This window comes from Gorilla gorilla, chromosome 14 (genome assembly GCF_029281585.2).
Source record: "Gorilla gorilla gorilla isolate KB3781 chromosome 14, NHGRI_mGorGor1-v2.1_pri, whole genome shotgun sequence".
NCBI lineage: Eukaryota > Metazoa > Chordata > Mammalia > Primates > Hominidae > Gorilla > Gorilla gorilla.
In genome coordinates, this window is record NC_073238.2 from 33121886 (window position 1) to 33139149 (window position 17264).

General features: G+C 55.8%; 1 pseudogene; it reads left to right on the plus strand.

Moving 5' to 3' along the window:
- The window catches only part of LOC129526211 (lysine-specific demethylase PHF2-like), a 104959-nt pseudogene that overhangs the window by 75486 nt on the left and 12209 nt on the right, over nt 1-17264 (plus strand).

The following is a 17264-nucleotide window of genomic DNA, read 5'->3' on the forward strand; positions in this document are numbered from 1 at the left end:
GACCTGATGTGTCCAGGTGTCGCGAGTACCTTGTTGTCAGCTCTGAAGAGCAGTGGCTGTTGTCCAGGTGACACCAGAGGCACCTGGGCTGAATGTGAGAAGTGATATCTATGCTCCAGCCCGGCGCGCCACAGCCATATGCACGTGGCCAATCCAGAAAGACTCACTTTCCAGGTCCCCGGAGTTTCCCTCTCAGGGATGGATGGTTTTGGGGTCTTCTCATCATCTTCTGGGGGTGGAGGCCAGCATCAGATCCAGTCTTCTGCCAGGGCCACAGCCAGCGCCTGGGCTTGTTTTGCCCTCTGTGATCCTGTGTGCTCCTCTGTGAAATGGGAGCTGTGACCTCTGGCCCGCAGGTGGTGAGACAGTGTGGGACGTGCCTCACAGAGCATGTTTCCCGCTCCAGGGGACATCAAAAAGGGAGTCCCACGTTCCCTCACCACCTTCCTGTCCCACCCCCAGAATGTCCAGCTTCGTGGAGCCACCTGACACCGTGAAGAAACTGTTCTGGGTAGAAAACTCCTGGCCAGATGATGCATTGCTGGCCAAGCCCAAGGTGACCAAGTCCTGCCTGATCTGCGTGAAGGACAGCTACACCGACTTCCACGTCGACTGTGGGGGCGCCTCTGCCTGGTACCACGTGCTCAAGGTGAGCCACACCCCTAGGGCACCTCGGCTTTGCCGTAGCCGTGACCCATCTGCAAGATGGTCTGCAGTCCCCGGGAGCCCTGACTGTGGACAAGATGCCACTCCCCAGTGGGCCCTGGACCATCCATCCTTGGGACAGGAGGCCATGGAGACATTGCTGGGTGGAGGGGCAGGGGTGCATGTGTGGGTGAAGGGGCAGGGGTGCATGTGGGATCAGAGAACTGCACGAGTGTCTCCTTTTTCTAATGGGATTCAGGCTCAATAATTGGGTGAGGCTGCTGGGTGACCGTGCACTTAGAGGAGAAAGTGGGGGGAGGGGGGTGTTGTGAAGACATCCTGGAAGGGGCCAACAATAGCCAGGGCCCCGCACAGGAGGCAGCAGGTAGGATAGGGGCATCTTGAGCAGGCAGGGAAGGCTAGGAATCTCATCATCAAGGCCGAGAGAGGGAAGCCAGAAGAAAAATGAGACATAAATAGCAACAGAAACAAAGGAAACCCTAAGCTGTGGGCTCCCCCAAGTGCTCATTGAGCTACTCCAGACCCGCTGGAGCTGGAGCTGGGGGCAGGTGCATGTGCTGATGCCACCTCTGGGAGGCCTTGAGCAAGTCACTGGGGCATTCTTGGAACCTGCCTTGGCTTCACTACAGTAGGACAGGGGTCTTGCTGCTCCCAGTGCAGAACCCCTCCTGGAGCCTGGCATAAGACTGCTTGGGACACAGTAGCATCATTTGACCTAGCCTGGGATCCAAGTGGCTCTCAAGAGTGGAGCTACCTGGAATGCTTCTGACAACCAGTTGCAGCTTTATTTGCAACCTGGGCACCCACACCATTTGTAGTGCCTCAAAACTATGTAATGTGGGATTTACGGGTTTTAGCTCTTGACTGTGCCTGATACCCAGAACCTTCCTAACATGCACACTTCTGAATTGTAAAGCACCTGTGCTCTCAGTGTTGCAGGCAGGATTTGTGGAACTGGATGGGATACTTCTCACATTAAGACTTAACACTTGCACCCCCCACCCCCGTGTTCCACATGAGCAGCTCTGCCAACAGGCTCTCTTGGCAGGGGGAGCAGACCTTCTATCTCATCAGGCTGACCTTGGCCAACATCTCCCTGGATGAGCTCTGGCAGTCTGCCTTTAACCACAGCGAGATGTTCTTTGCTGACCAGGTCCACAAATGCTGCAAGTGCATCGTCGAGCAGGGCCAGACCCTCTTCATCCCCTCAGGTGAGTGCAGGCAGCTTTGGGGATCATGTCCTAGGGCTTGCCGGCCCTCATCAAGGTTACGCCCCTCTCCCTCGGGCTGTGTCCCCACCACGGGGTCTGTCTGCATCCCTGGCATGCCTGCTCCCTTGTCTGGAGCTTAACGCCACCCCAGCCCAGTCCCTGCAGAGGGGCCAGCAATGGAGCTTGTGCTGTCTGGTCAGCGTGGGCACTCCTCACCACTGAGGCCACCTTGGAGCTGCACAGCCAGTCAGCCCCTTTCACAGCCTGGCTGGGCTCACTGTGACTGAGCCCATGGCTGGAGACCCAGTTCAGAGAGCCTTGTGTGGGGACAGCAGCCACGGCATCAGAGCCAGTGAGGGAGGAGGGCGCTAGCTCCTAATTAAGGCAACATTAGGGGACATTTTGAGTCTGTGCTGAAGGAGAAAGCCCGTCGTGAGCCGCTGTGTGCCCCTACATGATGTAAGAACAAATCCCAGACATCCTGCTGTTTTATTAAATATTCCACTATTTCTGAAGGGCTGCTTTTCCTTCTAAAGTAACACAGCTACAATACTGTTCTCACACCTCAAAAAATGAACAATTAACAATTCCCTAGTATCCTCAAATAGCTAAGTTGTGTTCAGAGTTTTGAATCGTTTTATAGGGTTTTTTTTTTTCCATTTAAAAAAAGTCTCAACTGAGGCCTTCACATTTTACTGATTTATAAGCCTCAGAATCTTCTGTAATCTCTGGGTCCCTCCTCCCTCCGTCGGCTTCCTCACCGTCACAGCTATTTAAGAAAGAGCTGTGGATTTCCCAGGATCTGGCCCAGGCTCCGTCTCCGAGGATAACCCGGGGTCCAGTCCCAGCTCTGGGGGCAATGCAGCTGCCCCGGCCTTGTCTCCTGCCCCTGAGTGTGGTTGGGAGGCCGGGTGGCTGGACACAGGCTGGGGCTTCCTCTCTCTGAGTACTGCGCTCATGTGGCCGGAGCGAGTCTCCCCAGCTCTGGGCCTCGGTTTCCCTGTCTGTGTGGTACAGGGCTGGACTGACTAGTCCCTGCCGCCTCAGATGCAGCCTCTACCCCAACCCCCTTCCATGGAGGCTGGGGTGGTGCCAGGACCAGAGAGCTTCTCCCAGGGAGGCCCCAGGCTGCTGGTGAAGCTGCAGAGGTGGACAGGACACCAAGGCACAGGCGGGCAGGAGCTGGAGCCTGGGCTGGGCCGGGGAAGGCCTGTGCTGGTCTCTGCCACTCTCTGATCTAGAGCCATGAGAAGCCCGTTCATGGGAGCGAGGTGGGGCACCAAACACTCCTGTCTCTCTCTCAGGCTGGATCTATGCCACACTCACCGCTGTGGACTGCCTGGCCCTCACGGGACATTTCCTCCACAGCCTGAGTGGAGATCCAGAGGAGGTAGTGCCTGCCTCACTGTCTGCCCTCAGGCTCCGCACAGCAGTGTCCTCTCTCTAGCGGGGTCGGTGCCAGATGCCTTGGGCCGAGCACTGGCTCAGCCTGCCTGTGGGTGACCTGGACATGACCATCAGCCTCGGTGGGCCTCTTCTTGATGTGGAAGGAAGGAGGAGGTGGGCTCTGGTATCGTGCAGGCCGGCGTCTCTAGGGACCTGGCTGCTGGACAGTCATAGTCGCCCTTGGTGAGGTTGGGACTGCTTAAAAGGCTGTTCCCTCCTCTTCTCAGGCACCAACAGAGCTCTCATGGGCATCAAGGCCTGCAGCCACCCAGGGCGATTGTCTGCTGGTCCACCTCAGCTATGCAGGGCCCAGAGGGGAAGCCTGAGCTGGTGTGTCTGGGGCCTGGATCCACCCCCATCGTCACCTGCTTGATGGTCAGTGCACTGAGAACGGCTCTTTGGTGGCTTCCAGAGCATATGAAGTGGGAAGAAGGTTGCAACTGTGCAGCCTGATTCAGTTTCCCAACTTCTAAACCGCCTTCTGGTACCTGGGGAAGCACCTGCTGGAGGTGTTCAAATGTACTGGTCACTCCAGGGTGGGCGTCCAAGCCTGAGGCTCTTGGCTGTGGGGGCGGCCAGACCTAGGTCAGGGCTGTCAGGGTGTGAGTGCCACCTTCCTGTGGCCTGAGCAAGTCCCCTTGGGACTGACTCAGCCTCCTGGCTCTCAGTTTCCTCGTCTGTATAATGCAGGACCAGATTGAACAGGCTGGGCCTCTCCTTCTGATTAGACTGTGCCTTGTTTTAGAATGAACGCTGGGCTGTGGGTTGAGAGGGGCAAGTGTGCATGGCCTCTGTGCAGGTATCAGTCACACCTGCTCCACACTCCACACTTGTCTCCATTGGGAAGGTGGGGCCCTGGCTCTGTCACGAGCTTAGGAGTGGGTGTGAGTGGGCTCTGGGTCCCCTTAGGATCCCTCAGGGCCATGGCAGCTGGACCATGAGGCAGGCTTGCGGCTCTGTCCTGGCCCTCTGTGGACACACTGTGGCATCCCTGGGCTGCCCCTTCTGTTCCAGGTCCTGCCTGGTTACACCCTCAGAAATGAGAGCAGGTGGCTCCTGGCAGCCACCACCCTGTTCAGGTTTCCAGAGTCTGCCCAGCAGCATGAGGGAGCCTCCAGGAGGGTTTGCATTTATGTATGATTTGCTTTCTCAGTGTGCCCTTCACCAGAATTTGCTCTTAGTTGCTCTTTTTTTGGTTCTGATAGCAGTCAAGAGCTCTTTTACCCAGAACCCTTTGCACTCTAGCCCTAGTTTGAGAAGGAAAAATGGTCCATAGTCATGGCTGGTCAGGTTTCAGTAAGATTTTCCCATTGCTCCCTAAATGTGAAGCCCTGAGCTTGACTCTGGCAGAGGGAAGCGCCCAGGATGGGAGTTTAGCCCTGCCCTCAGGGGACTCATGCCAGCAAGGAGGGGATCAGGGTAGCACCCGGGAAGCCCTCCTACAAGGCCAGCCTGATTACTGGCCAGCTAGGCCACCGTGGCCATGTCCTCTCTGCCTGGGCCCTCCTCTCTGAGGGGATGACAGTTCAGTTGGCCCCCAGGACTGAGAAAACCCAGGGAGCTGTCATTTCCCTGGTGAGTCAGAGCCCTGGAGCCCTCTCCAATGGAGGCCCACAGCAGGAGCACATCTCTCAGCTGAGCTGTGGTTTGTCCCTCCACTGTGCCAAGGGGCGCCATGAGGTGGGAAGAGGTGCCTGGGGATGTCTGGTGTATGCCCAGCGACAGCCTGTGGCCCGGCTCCTGACATGACTGTGGCCTCTTGCTCAGTCAGGGCTGGGATATTGGGCAGAGTGAGCAGAGCCAGGCAGCCTGTGTTAGGGGCCTGGAGGATGAGACAGTGGGAGCACAGTAGGAGAGCCAATCTTTTCTCTCACAGGGCAGGCCACCAGGAGGATGGGCGCCCCCAGGTTCCAAGAGGAACCGTTGGCATTTGGGATGGTGGCCGTGGGTGAAGGCAGACCTCTGGAAGGCTGGACCTGGCGTCCCCCAGTCTGGCTGTGTGGCTGGGCTTGAAGGCACCTGCGGGCAGTGGGCACCCACCCACCTCACCCAGTGTCTCTTTCCTGGGCTCTCACAAATCTGGCAAGCAGCTGCCCCCTCATCTAGTCCAAGGGGCTAAAATTCTCAATGTTGCTTTCCAACCATGGACGAAGAAGCAGGTAGGAATCATGTCACAAATGCCCCAGGGCAGGAAAGCGGTGACAGGTGGGAGCACCTCCCCGGAGACCCAGCAGCAATGTCCAGGGCTTGTCCTGCTTCAGTAAGATCCGGCCTGGCAGGGTCGGTGGTGCTCTCCTGCCTGGCCTGGCCCAGGGTGTGACTTTGCCCCAGACACCCCATGGGTCTGTCCCCTGCTCTCCACTGACTGGGCCACTTGAGAGCTGGGGGAGGACAGATGTAGGTGCAGAGCACCCTCCACCAGGGGCTCACAAGTTGGTGGGAGGAGGGTGGGCAGGTGCCCATGTGTCCTGGGAGGAAAGTGGGTCTGCGGGTGGAGGACAGATGGCTCATGGTGGGATGACACTGTGTGAGCACAGAAAGGCCTGGAACCTGGTGGGGGCAGAGAAGGACTGGGGGAGTGGCTGGCCCCAGGACAGGGAGTGCTGGGGATGCCCTTTTGGCTCCTCCTGGCTGGCCCTGGCATCAGTTCAGGAGCTAAGCTGCCTGATGCGGGTGCAGCACCCCAGCCACCTTGCTCTGTGACCCGGGCATCCCCTCCCTGTGACCCTCCTTGATGACCCTCCTGTGCATGCCCCCACAGAAGTTCTTCCTGTGTTCCTTAGCATCTTCCCTTGGTTTTGGCTACAGAAGGGAGGGGAAGGTCTGGCTTAGCCTTGAGCACCCTCTGGGACAGTGTTTCCTGCTGGGGCTCTCATTTTGCAGAGGCTCTTTGCCCACTCCTGAGGGAGAAGGACCCTCTCCCAGGCCAGAGAGGGCCAGTGGAGGTTTGCAGGAAGCCTTCAGGAGGGGGAGTACAGGCTTCAGGTAACACCATGTGCAGCCTGCCTCTCTCATGGGTGGGCCATGTAGGAGAGGCAGCCAGTACACTCCCAGGGCCATCCTGCAGCCACCACCTCCCTCAGGCCTCAAGGCCCAGGGCAGTCCAGGGTGCCCCTCCCACCTCACCTCAGCTGTGTGGCCCAGTGGAGTGGCCTCTGACCAGGAAGAAGGGATGGGACCCATGTTTACTCCATAGCCCGCTGGTGGTGGCCTCAGGCATGCTTGTTCCCTCTGGTTCTCAGTTTGTACACCTATTGATGGGGGTCACAGCAGAGACCTCTTGCTGGGACAGAATTTGGCTGGGGAGCCCCTCTCCTAATGCTCATCTGGGTGTCTCAGCAATCGGGACAGCCTGGAAGGATGCAGGTAGATCAAGGCCATGGGGCATGTTTGGCGCTGACCCTGGGCCCCATTGCCCTGTATTCTTTGGCAGAGCATGAGGACAAGCTCCTGGAGCACTTCAAACCTTCACAGCTCATCAAAGACTTGGCCAAAGAGATCTGGCTCAGTGAGGTGGGGTTGTGCCCAGGTACTGGGCTGGACCCCTGGGGATGGGGGAGGGCCTGCCTGTCTTTCTCTGGGCCTGGGGACCAGCCTGACACAGAGCTGCCAGCTCCAGACAGTACTCTCTGCACTCTCCTGGGCAAGCTTGCCTTTGTGAGGGCTCAGGGTCCCAGGTCTCTGGCTGGGTCTGTGTCCTGGTGTGAGTGTGTAGGGACTGAGAGATGGCACTGGCCCCTCTGAAGCTCCCATGGGGAGGGAACTCTCTGGGAGGAGCCCCTGCCTCAGCCCCTGGAGTCCCAGCATGTGTGATCCTGGATGAGCCCCCAGTCACTGTGCTCAGGGTAGAACAGAAGAGCCTTGGGGAGAGCAAGTGACTGATGGTATATGGCAGGTGTGAGAGTGTCACACAACAGCGTGGGGTGGGTGTGAGCATGTCACATGATTGTGTGGGTTAGCTGAGCCTTTCTGGGCTAACAGCTCCCCACCAGGCTAGCAGTGAGGGTCTCCAGCATCCTGGTGTGTAGACCCTCCTGGGCCACAGTTTGGCAGAAGCAGCAAGTAACCCTTTCCTTCTGTACCCCAGAATGCCTCCAAAGCCACCTGACCAGAAGTGAATACTGTCGCCTCTTCAGATGATGTCTGTGATGGGGACTGGGAGAAGGAGGAGCCCCTGCCTCCAATTGAGGCCACCCCGCCTCCAACTGAGGCCACTCCGCCTCAATCCCTCCTGGAGAAAGTGTCCAAAAAAAAAAAAGACTCCCAAAACTGTGAAGATGACCAAGCCGTCCAAAATCCCCAAGCCCCCAAAACCCCCTAAGCCCCCAAGGCTCCACAAAATGCTGAATCTCAAAGATGGAGGCAAGAAGAAAGCGAAGAAGTCCTGAGAGTCAGCCTTGCCTAATGTCCCCAAACTGGACCTGCTCAAAGCCCACACCAAGGAGGCACTGACCAAGATGGAGCCGCCCAAGAAGGGCAAGGTAGGGCCCCCTCACCCTGACTCCCCACCTCATCACCAGAGGTGCTGCAATATCTCTTGGGGGCCAGGCCCATAGATATAACTAGGGCCCATTGTCCTTGTTCTCCAGGGGCCCCTGGGAGGATGTGGGGCTTTGGGCTCTTCTGTGAGGTCAGTCTGCCTAGAAGATGCACTTCCCTGCCTGGTCGTGACCCAATCCTGCAATATCCTGGCCCAGACCCTTCAGGGTGGACAGGCTCTGCCCCAGCAAGCCACAGAGCAGTGGGCCTGGAGAGGGGCCCTCATTGAGGAAGGCAGCACAGTGTGTGTGTGCTGTGGCAGCAGTGGCACTCAGGAGGGCCACCTGGTGGGGGAGGCATGGTGGTTTTCCAAGATGGGATGTCTAGGTTCCTAGCCAGATGAGCAGTTGCCAGGGGACAAAGAAGCCCTGGATCCTCCTTGGGGCCAAGGCATTGAGGCTGAAGCCTGAAGATAGATGAGGTGTCTGTGCAGAAACAACAGGGAGAATGCCATTGGAGGGGAGGGTGTTCAGGGATGAGGACAGGAGCAGAGTTGCCCTGATAGTCGGAGTCCCAGTGGACAGTGAGAGAGATGGGCCCATCCCTGAAGACCCACTCTAACTAGAGGATCTTACGTCTGGGCTTCAGGGACCATGAACCCCTGAGATCAAGCACCATTGAGTATGAGCTTCTGCCAGGAGGAGGTTGTTATCCACTTGCTGGGGGCCAGGACATTTCAGGGCCAGCATCACAGGGATGTAGTGGGACACTTTTGTGTTCCCTTTCTCAGGGTAAGCATGAAAGAATGCATGAACAAATGAATGGATGGCTAAATGAATGGATGGATGAATGGGTCAATGAATGAATAGATGGACGAATGGATGGATGAATGCATGAACAGATGGATGGATGAATGAGTGAATTGATGAATGACTGGATGGATGGTTGAATGGATGAATAGATGAATGAATGGGTGGATAGATGAACGAATTGATGTGTGGGTGGATGGATGGATGAATAAATGAATGGGTGGATGGGTGAATGGGTAGATGGATGGATCATGGAAGAATGAATAAATGAATGGATGGGTGGATGAATGGATGGTGAATGAATGGGTAGATGGATGAATGGATTAATGAAGGGATGGATGGATGAGTGGCTGGCTGGATGGATGAGTAGATAGATGGATGGGTAGATGGATGGATGAATGGATGGATGGGTGGATGGATGAAAGAATGGATGGGTGGTTGGGTGGGTGCGTGAGTGGATGGATGGATTGATGAATATATGGATGGATGGATGAATGAACAAATGGATGGGTGGATGGAATGGATAGTTAGATGGAATCGATGGATGGATGGATGGATGGATGAATAAATGGATGGTTAGATGAATGAATGGATTGAAAGGTGGATGAATGAACAAATGGATGGGTGAATAAATGAATGGATGGATGAGTGGATGAATGAATGAACAAATGGTGAGTGGATGGATGGGTGGGTGGTTGGATGGATGGGTGGATGAATGGATGGATGCATAAATGGATGGATGGTTGGATGGATGAATGAATGGATGAATGAATGGATGGATTGATGGATGTGTGGATAGAGGAATGAATAGATGGATAGATGGATGAATGAATCAGTGGGTGAGCAAATAGATGAATGGATGAACAAATGGATGGATGGATAGGTGGGTGAATGAACAAATGGATGGATGAATGAATGGATGGGTAGATGGATGGATGGGTGGATCAATGAATGAATGAATGAATGAATAAAAGGATGGATGGCTGCATGAATGGAGGAATAGGTGGATGGATGGATGGATGGATGCAAGGATGAATTAATGGATGGGTGGATGGGTAAATGGATAAATAAATGGATGAGGCAATGGATGGATGGGTGGGTGGATGAATGGGAAGAACGAATGGATGCATGGATGGATGGATGGGTGGGTAGATGGGTGGGAAGATGGGTGGGTGGATGGATGGACTGATGGATGGATGAATGAATGAATGAATGAATGAATGGGTGAATGGATGGATGGATGGATGGATGAATGAATGGGATGAATGAGTGGATGGGTGGGTGGATGAATGGACAGATGGGTGGATGGATGAGTGGATGGATGAACAAATGCATGGAGGATGGATGGATGGATGGGTGGATGAATGAATGGATGAATAAATGGATGGATGGATGGTTGGATGGATGGATGGGTGGGAGAATGGATGCATGGATGGGTAGATGGATAGGTGGGTGAATGGATGCATGGATGGGTAGATGGATGGGGGCATGAGCTGCAAGCACATGGGCTAGAAGGAGACAGAATCTGTGTGGCAGAAGGGAGTCTCACTGGCCCTCTGCGTCTGCCACTGGGTCACAGCAACACTTTTTTCTAGGCCACAAAGACCATCCTGAGTGTGCCCAAAAAGGACGTGGTCCACATAGAGAATGATGTGGAGAGGCTGGAAATTCGAGAGCAAACCAAGAGCAAGTCGGAGGCCAAGTGGAAGTACAAGGTGAGACATGCACGTGTGCATGGATGCATGTGTGTGCATGTCAGGTCAGTGAGTGTGAGCAGAGATGTGAATCCATGAAGCCCTGTGTGTGTGAAGGAATGTGCAGACGTGTCTGCACAAGGCCATGGTTTGAGTGACTCCAGGGTGGTCTCTGAGGGTGTTTCTGCACGAGATGGTGGAGGGGCCCCTTACCCTCACCCCACCCTTGAGTGAGTGTTCTAAGGTCACGTCTAACTCTAAGACACAGTGGTCACCTCCGCCTGGGCGTATGAGGGGCCTGTCCCCACTGAGCACCCTGCCAGGGGAGTTTATCCGGATTTGAGCCTGTTAACTGCTTTCCCGCAAGTTGAGGTCCCTCTGAGGCTGCAGGCCCTGCCCCCGCCTCTCCACCCAGTCATTGCGGCATCTCTTTATATGTGTTACACACTGGGGCTCTCTCGTGTTAAGGGTTCCGTTGAACCAGTTTCTCTGTGAATATGGTGCACAGTGTGAAGACAGTTTGGTCCTTTGTGGTCCTGAGACATCTCTAGCACCCACATCTGCCCCGTGTGCCCATGTGTGGGCCATCCAGCCCTGTTGGCTCCAGGGGCCTCTGTCTGACCCCAGCAGTGTTCATTAGAAAGGCAGCGCTCTTTAAAAACGTTAAAAAACCTAGTTTAGTCCCTGAAGGGAAAAAGTATCCCCCTCCCAACTCCCAGGCCACTTCGGTGGCTGGACCCTCCCCTGACCGATGCCCTGTCTCTCACGCGGCACAGTGATGACTCCTTGGTCGAGGGTTTGCTGCACATCGACACGGACACCAAGCCTGGCCACAATGCCAGAGTCAAGAAGGAGAGTGGGAGCTTGGCAGCCGACATCTTGCACCTGCTGCAGGCCAGCGAGGAGATCGGTGCCCTGGAATACAACCCCAGCAGGTGGGCCCCACCACCCAGCAACACCCAAGAGTGGGGACCAGGCAGGCCCAGGGCCGGCCCTCGGCCATGGTGCTGGGAGCCTGTGAGGTGGACGTACAGCTGGAGCCAGTGCTGAGCAGCCCCGGGCCTGGGCAGGAGGGCACAACGCAGGGTACAGATGCTGCTCTAATGCCAGAGGGCACACTGCAGGGTACATATGCTGGTGTGGTTGGTCTCACTGGGGCTTTGCTTTCAACCAAGGGCTTACTTTTCTAGTGATGGTCCCTGGTAAATAAATTCTCTCAGAACTCACAGGTTTTCAATTTTAAGTGCCGAGACTGTTGTTTTTTCAGGTGGAAATGTCATAGGTTGTTCCACATGTACTACAGACAGGTAGCCCAGGGGGCAGAGCTGCAGCCCCCTCCCTGGTGCCCCTGAAGCTCTGCTTCTAGGTTCCTGGGAAGCTATTAAATGGCATTCACTCTGAGACGGTGCTAGGCAGTTGAGGATGGAGGTGAGAAATGCTGGCCTGACCCTAGCCTAGCCCCATGCAGGGTGCCACAGCTGCCATGGGGAGCACAGCCCTCCTGGTCCTCATGACAGCTGCAGATTCCCATTGCACAGATGGGGAAACTGAGACTCTGAGGGCTTACACTTGCACATGGCCACACTGCTAGGAAGTGGCAGAGCCAGGCTCAGAATCTCCGTCTGCCTGATTCTGGAATTTGAGGTTGGAGGTCCTGGAGGGTTGACTAGTGCTGGGCAGTGATGTCTGGGTGTGCGTGGAGGGTCCCTTGTCCAGCAGTGACTTGGCTTGAGGAAGACAGAGCCCATGCTTGGGTCCTGCTCAGTTCCCAAGATCTGCTCTGAGACTCTGTGGTTTCCAGGATCCATGGGCAACCCAGGGCTATCCTGTCACCTGCTCCACAGCCCTGAGCTTGCTCAGTGGGCAGGTGGAGGCCGCAGGGCAGGCCTGCTTTTAGACAGACGAGAGGCTTGGGCAAGGTGGATTAAGGGCTTGATTGAAAAGAGCTTTTGCTAAATCAATTGGCTGTATTTTATTTCATGTATTACTGTTTTACATGCAATATTATGTTCATGTAATATTGATCAGAAAGCCAGCTGTAAGGTTTTTTTTTTATTATTGGGAGTGAAGCATGATGGGAGGCTTCCATAGTGCCTTAGGGGACAGATTTCCTGCTTGGCACTAGGTGGTTTCTGTCCATGTTAAGCTCCTTGTTGCAGAGATGTGCTTGTGGCTGGGAGTGAAGCCTGGCTATGAGCTCTTCCTCCCTATCAGAGGCTGTGGTGCTCCACACAGCTCTTTGAGGGATACCCGTCTCTGGGAAGAAGTGTGCACTAGCCGACACCTCAGTGACTGGCCTCAGGGGTGGGAGAGGCTTCTAAACACCCTAGGCCCCTCCCGAGGTCCCTGGAGAGGCCTGGGAGCCGTGGAGTTAGGGGGTGTCTGAGGCCACCCCAAGATGAGGGCAGACAGGGCCAAGAGCCCAGGGGTCACAAGGTGCTTTGTTGTGGGCACCTGTGGACTTGCAGGGGCATGGTGATGGGGACAGAGGTGGGGAGGGTTTTGTGCTTGAGTCTGTGAGGAGGCACTGCGTCCTGGGCTCCCGGCTGTGAATCTGAGCCCAGGAGTGGGTCAACCCGTCTGTGGACACACTGATAACAAGAAACCCAGAGCTTCCCCTGCTGAACCCATGCCTTAGGGGAGTGTGCACGTGCATATGTGCCTGCCAGGGGCCACTGAGACCGCCGGTCCCCCTCAGCCCGCTGCAGGCAGTTCCTCTCCCAAAATCTCCCATTTGGAGCGTAGGTCAGTGTTTGATGGTCCATTTGTTCTGTTTTAAGTATGGACTGCTTGGAAAAAACAGCTGAAGAAAATGGAGGAAAATATGTTAATTTGTCGTGGGTAGTTTGTTCAGTGTTTACAGCTGGGGGAAAAAGAGAGGATTTGGGTATGATAATTGGGGGATTAATGTATTATTTTTCATGCCAACTAGTTAGACGATGCTCATTGATTCGCCAGCAACCCTGCAGGGCCCAGGCATGCAGCCCTCATCCTTTTGGGTTGCCGAGATGGCACGGCATGAACCCTCGCAGTGGGTGTCCCTGGCCACCCCCGTACCCCGGGGCTGGGTGCAGACCCCGCCCTCCAGTCTTTCTGGGCCTTGCAGGCCAGTTGAGGGATAGGGTAGGGCCTGCTAGAGGCTGCAGCGTGAACTGTGTGCTCTGGCTGGCTCCTGAGCTGGGGCTGGAAGAGCCTGTTCCTGTGGAGATGTCAGTGAGAGCAGGAGTGACCACCCTTGCTCAGGCGGGCCCTCAGAGCTGCAGCTTGTGTGGCAGGGGAGGTGTGGTCCTGGCACTGTGGGGGCGGCTCCCGGCAGTGCCTTCTGAGGAGTACTCGAGGCTGACCGTGCTTGATTTTCTCATTGGTGTGGCTTTCAAACCTCAGTCCTGTTCAGTTCCTGTGAAACCCGAGACGCGGCGCAGTCCAGTGTGTCTGAGACAGGGCCTGGGAGGTGGCATTGGTGAGGGCTGCAGCGAGGGTGCCTCCCCCATCACTGGGCACCCCCTGAGTCTGCTGGACCCTCAGAGAGCAGTGGGTTTGGGCCTCAGCGCTGTCCAGCATGGGCAGCTTTTGTCTAAGTTGCCTCACTAGCCCTAGACTCCCTCTGTGTCTGGGCTTCCTGCGGCAGCTTCCTCTCCCTGTCCCGCTCCAGCAGACCCTCAGTCTTAGGAGCCCTCTTGCTTCTGAGCAGGGACTTGTCCTCATGGGCCACTGCCCCAGGTGCCTCAGTCTCTGTGTCTGGTGACATAGGTGGGTACAGGCATGCAGAGCTGGGTGGCCCGCCTGCCACTGTGTTGTCCTCTTTCTTGTCTCACATGTGGGCTGTCTCTGGTGAGGGGTTCTTGGTACACAAGACCCCATAAAGCACCGGGGTGTGTTCACAGCCACAGGTTTGCCAGCCTTTCTCGTTTGAATGGTTTTACTGAAAGTGCCTCTGGTGCTTCTGGGAAGTGGTGGAGAGGGGATGGGCAGCTCGAGAGACAGTGATGCTGATGCAGGAGTCCTGGAGGGGTGGGTCCAGGGAGCAGAGGGAGAGGACAGCAGGCACCCCATGTGCCCCAAGTATGGGCCCAGGAGTGCCCAGATGCAGTGACAGATGTGGCCGGGCCTCCCCTGTGGGGGGGGTGGGCTGCCTTGTCCTGGGGCCAGGTTTGGGCCACAGGGAAGTGGGCAGGGGTGAGGACTAGAAAGGGACGTTGCAGGGGGTACCTGCTGGGCTGAACCACGTGAGTGGTGGGGAAGCCCGGGGCACCTGTCCTGGCTACACACAGCATCTGGAGCCCAGGGCAGACTCCTGACTCAGAGTTTTTGGGTTGGGCCTGGGCCTTGACATTTGTAAAGCTGCCTAGGTAGTTCTGGTGCACAGACAGGTTAGGGTCCTGGCTGTAGGGGTGTTTGGGCTGGGGTGGGGCAGGGCCCCATGAAGAGGCCAGGGCTGGATCCCATGGGAGGGCCCAGCAGGGAGGTACCCAAAGAGCCCAGGACTTGGCCTTGGAGGTCCTTGCCATCCAGCAGCACGAAGCCCCTGGTTCTTTGGGATGACAGTGGTCACCCCATCTCACCACTTTGTGTGTCTAGACAGGCTGATCACATATCGGGTGTTTCAGAAGCTTCTTCTAGAAGGAGGAGAGCCAGTGTAGACAGGAGGTGTGTGCACAGGTATGGAGCATAGGACAAGGATGTAGATGAGAGAAAGGCTGAGCACTATGGGAGGGGCCACCTGAAGCTGAGGGCAGCGCAAAGAGAAAGGCTGAGAGTCTGTGGAGCCTGCCAGAAGGGAGTGAGCTTGTGCTGAGCTGAGGTGCAGCTGTGCCTGTTCAGGTGCACATGTAGCTGCAGGTCCATGTGCAGGTGGGTGCAGGTGTGGGGTTAGGTGCAGGTGTAGATGCAGCTGGGGGTGCAGATGTGGGGGGTAGCCACAGGTGTAGATGTAGGTGTGGGGGTAGGTACAGGTATAGATGCAGGTGCGGGTATGCGGTTGGTACAGGTGTAGATGCAGGTGCGGGTATGGGGTTGGTACAGGTGTAGATGCTGGTGTGGGTGTAGGTACAGGTGTAAATGCAGGTGTGGGTGTAGATGCAGGTGTAGATGCAGATGCATGTGTGGGTGTGGATGTAGGCACAGGTATAGATGTAGGTGTGGGTATGGGTGTAGACACAGGTGTAGATGCAGGTGAGGGTATGGGTGTAGGCACAGGTGTAGATGCAGGTGTGGGTGTAGACACAGATGTAGATGCAGGTGCGGGTACAGGTGTAGGCAGAGGTGTAGATGCAGGTGTGGGTTGGGGATAGGTACAGATTTAGACGCAGGTGCAGGTGTGGGGGTAGGTACAGGTGTAGATGCAGATCCGGGTGTGGTGGTAGGTACATATGTAGATGCAGATCCAGGTCTGGGGGTAGGTACAGGTGTAGATGCAGGTGTGGGTGTAGGTGCAGGTGCCTGTGGGTGTAGGCACCGGTGTAGATGCAGGTGCGGGTATGAGTGTAGGTACAGGTGTAGATGCAGGTGGGGGTATGCATGTAGGCACAGGTGTAGGTGCAGGTGTGGGTGTAGGTGTGGGGTTAGGTACAGGTGTAGATCCAGGTGTGGGTGTAGGTGAGCTAGGTGCAGGTGGAGATGTAGGTGCAGGTGTGGGTGTAGGTGCACGTGTAGACACAGGTGTGGGTGTGGGTGCAGGCACAGGTATAGATGTAGGTGAAGGTATGGGTGTAGGTGCAGGTGTGGGTATGGGTGTAGATGCAGGTGTAGATGCAGGTGTGGGGGTAGGTACAGGTGTAGATGCAGATGTGGGGGTAGGTATAGGTGTAGATGCAGGTGTGGGTGCAGGTGTGGGTGTGGAGAAAAGTTGCAGGTCACTGGGGAGAGCATGTGCCATGGGAGGGAGTGGGCTGTGCTGCCCCTTCTCAGGGTGACACGTGGGAAGGTTCCCTGCGAAGTGGAGTAAGGAATGCCCAGGGCTAGTTCTGCAGTTGGGAAAGAGGGACAGGGTGGAATGAAGGAGTACACAGAGTGGCTGGGGTGCAGGAGGGAAGTCGCTGAGTCTGCTTGCCAGCTTTAAGGTGGGAGAGACCAAACCATGACCATGTGAGGGTCTGGACCCTCCTTCCCATCTGCTGTCTTCCCAATTCTCCTCTCCATGCCCATCTCTCTCCCCAGGCCTCCAGCCCTCCCTGTGGAGTATGGGTGGATGGACAGAGCTGGATGGGGGAGTTGCTGGCCTCTTCCAAGGGAGAAGTCATCAGTTCACTCCCACCCTCTCTGCTCCACGCCCACTGCCTGCCACCAAGGCCAGGAGTTTGTGCAGAAGTTGGTGCAGGCCATGGGCTGTTGTCTAAGTGTCTGGGCTGCAGGCTAAGAGTGTTGCGCTGAGTGCCTGACTCTCCGTGCCCGTAGCCAGCCCCCAGCCTGCCCCAGCATGCAGGAAGCCATTCAGGGAATGCTGTCCATGGCCAACCTGCAGGCCTCCGACTCCTGCCTGCAGACCACATGGCGCACTGGCCAGGCCAAGAGGAGCTCGCTGGCATCCCATGGTGCCCAGAAGAATGGGGGTGGCAGCGGCAAGAGTGCAGGCAAGCAACTGCTGAAGAGGGCTGCCAAGAACAGCGTGGACCTGGGCCACTACGAGGAAGAGCACAAGACACCAGATCTGGGAGTCCCTAGTCTCCGGAACTGTGATAAGTAAATGTTTGTTGTTTAAGCCACCCAGTTTATGGTATTTATGTTGTAGCAGGCCAAATGGACTAGAACATTTATTATTGCATTTACTCAAGTAAATAATATATTAATTTAAAAAAAATCGGTAAACCTTTACATAAAGTTATGTCACAAAGGTTACAGCAACAGAATTTGAATCAAGTTTGCAATATGACATGAGGGTTCTGGCATCTATTTTGTCCCTTTGTATCAAGTTTATTTCTCTAAATAGTTTATGTTTTTAACTTTGGTTACCTGCCAAAAGG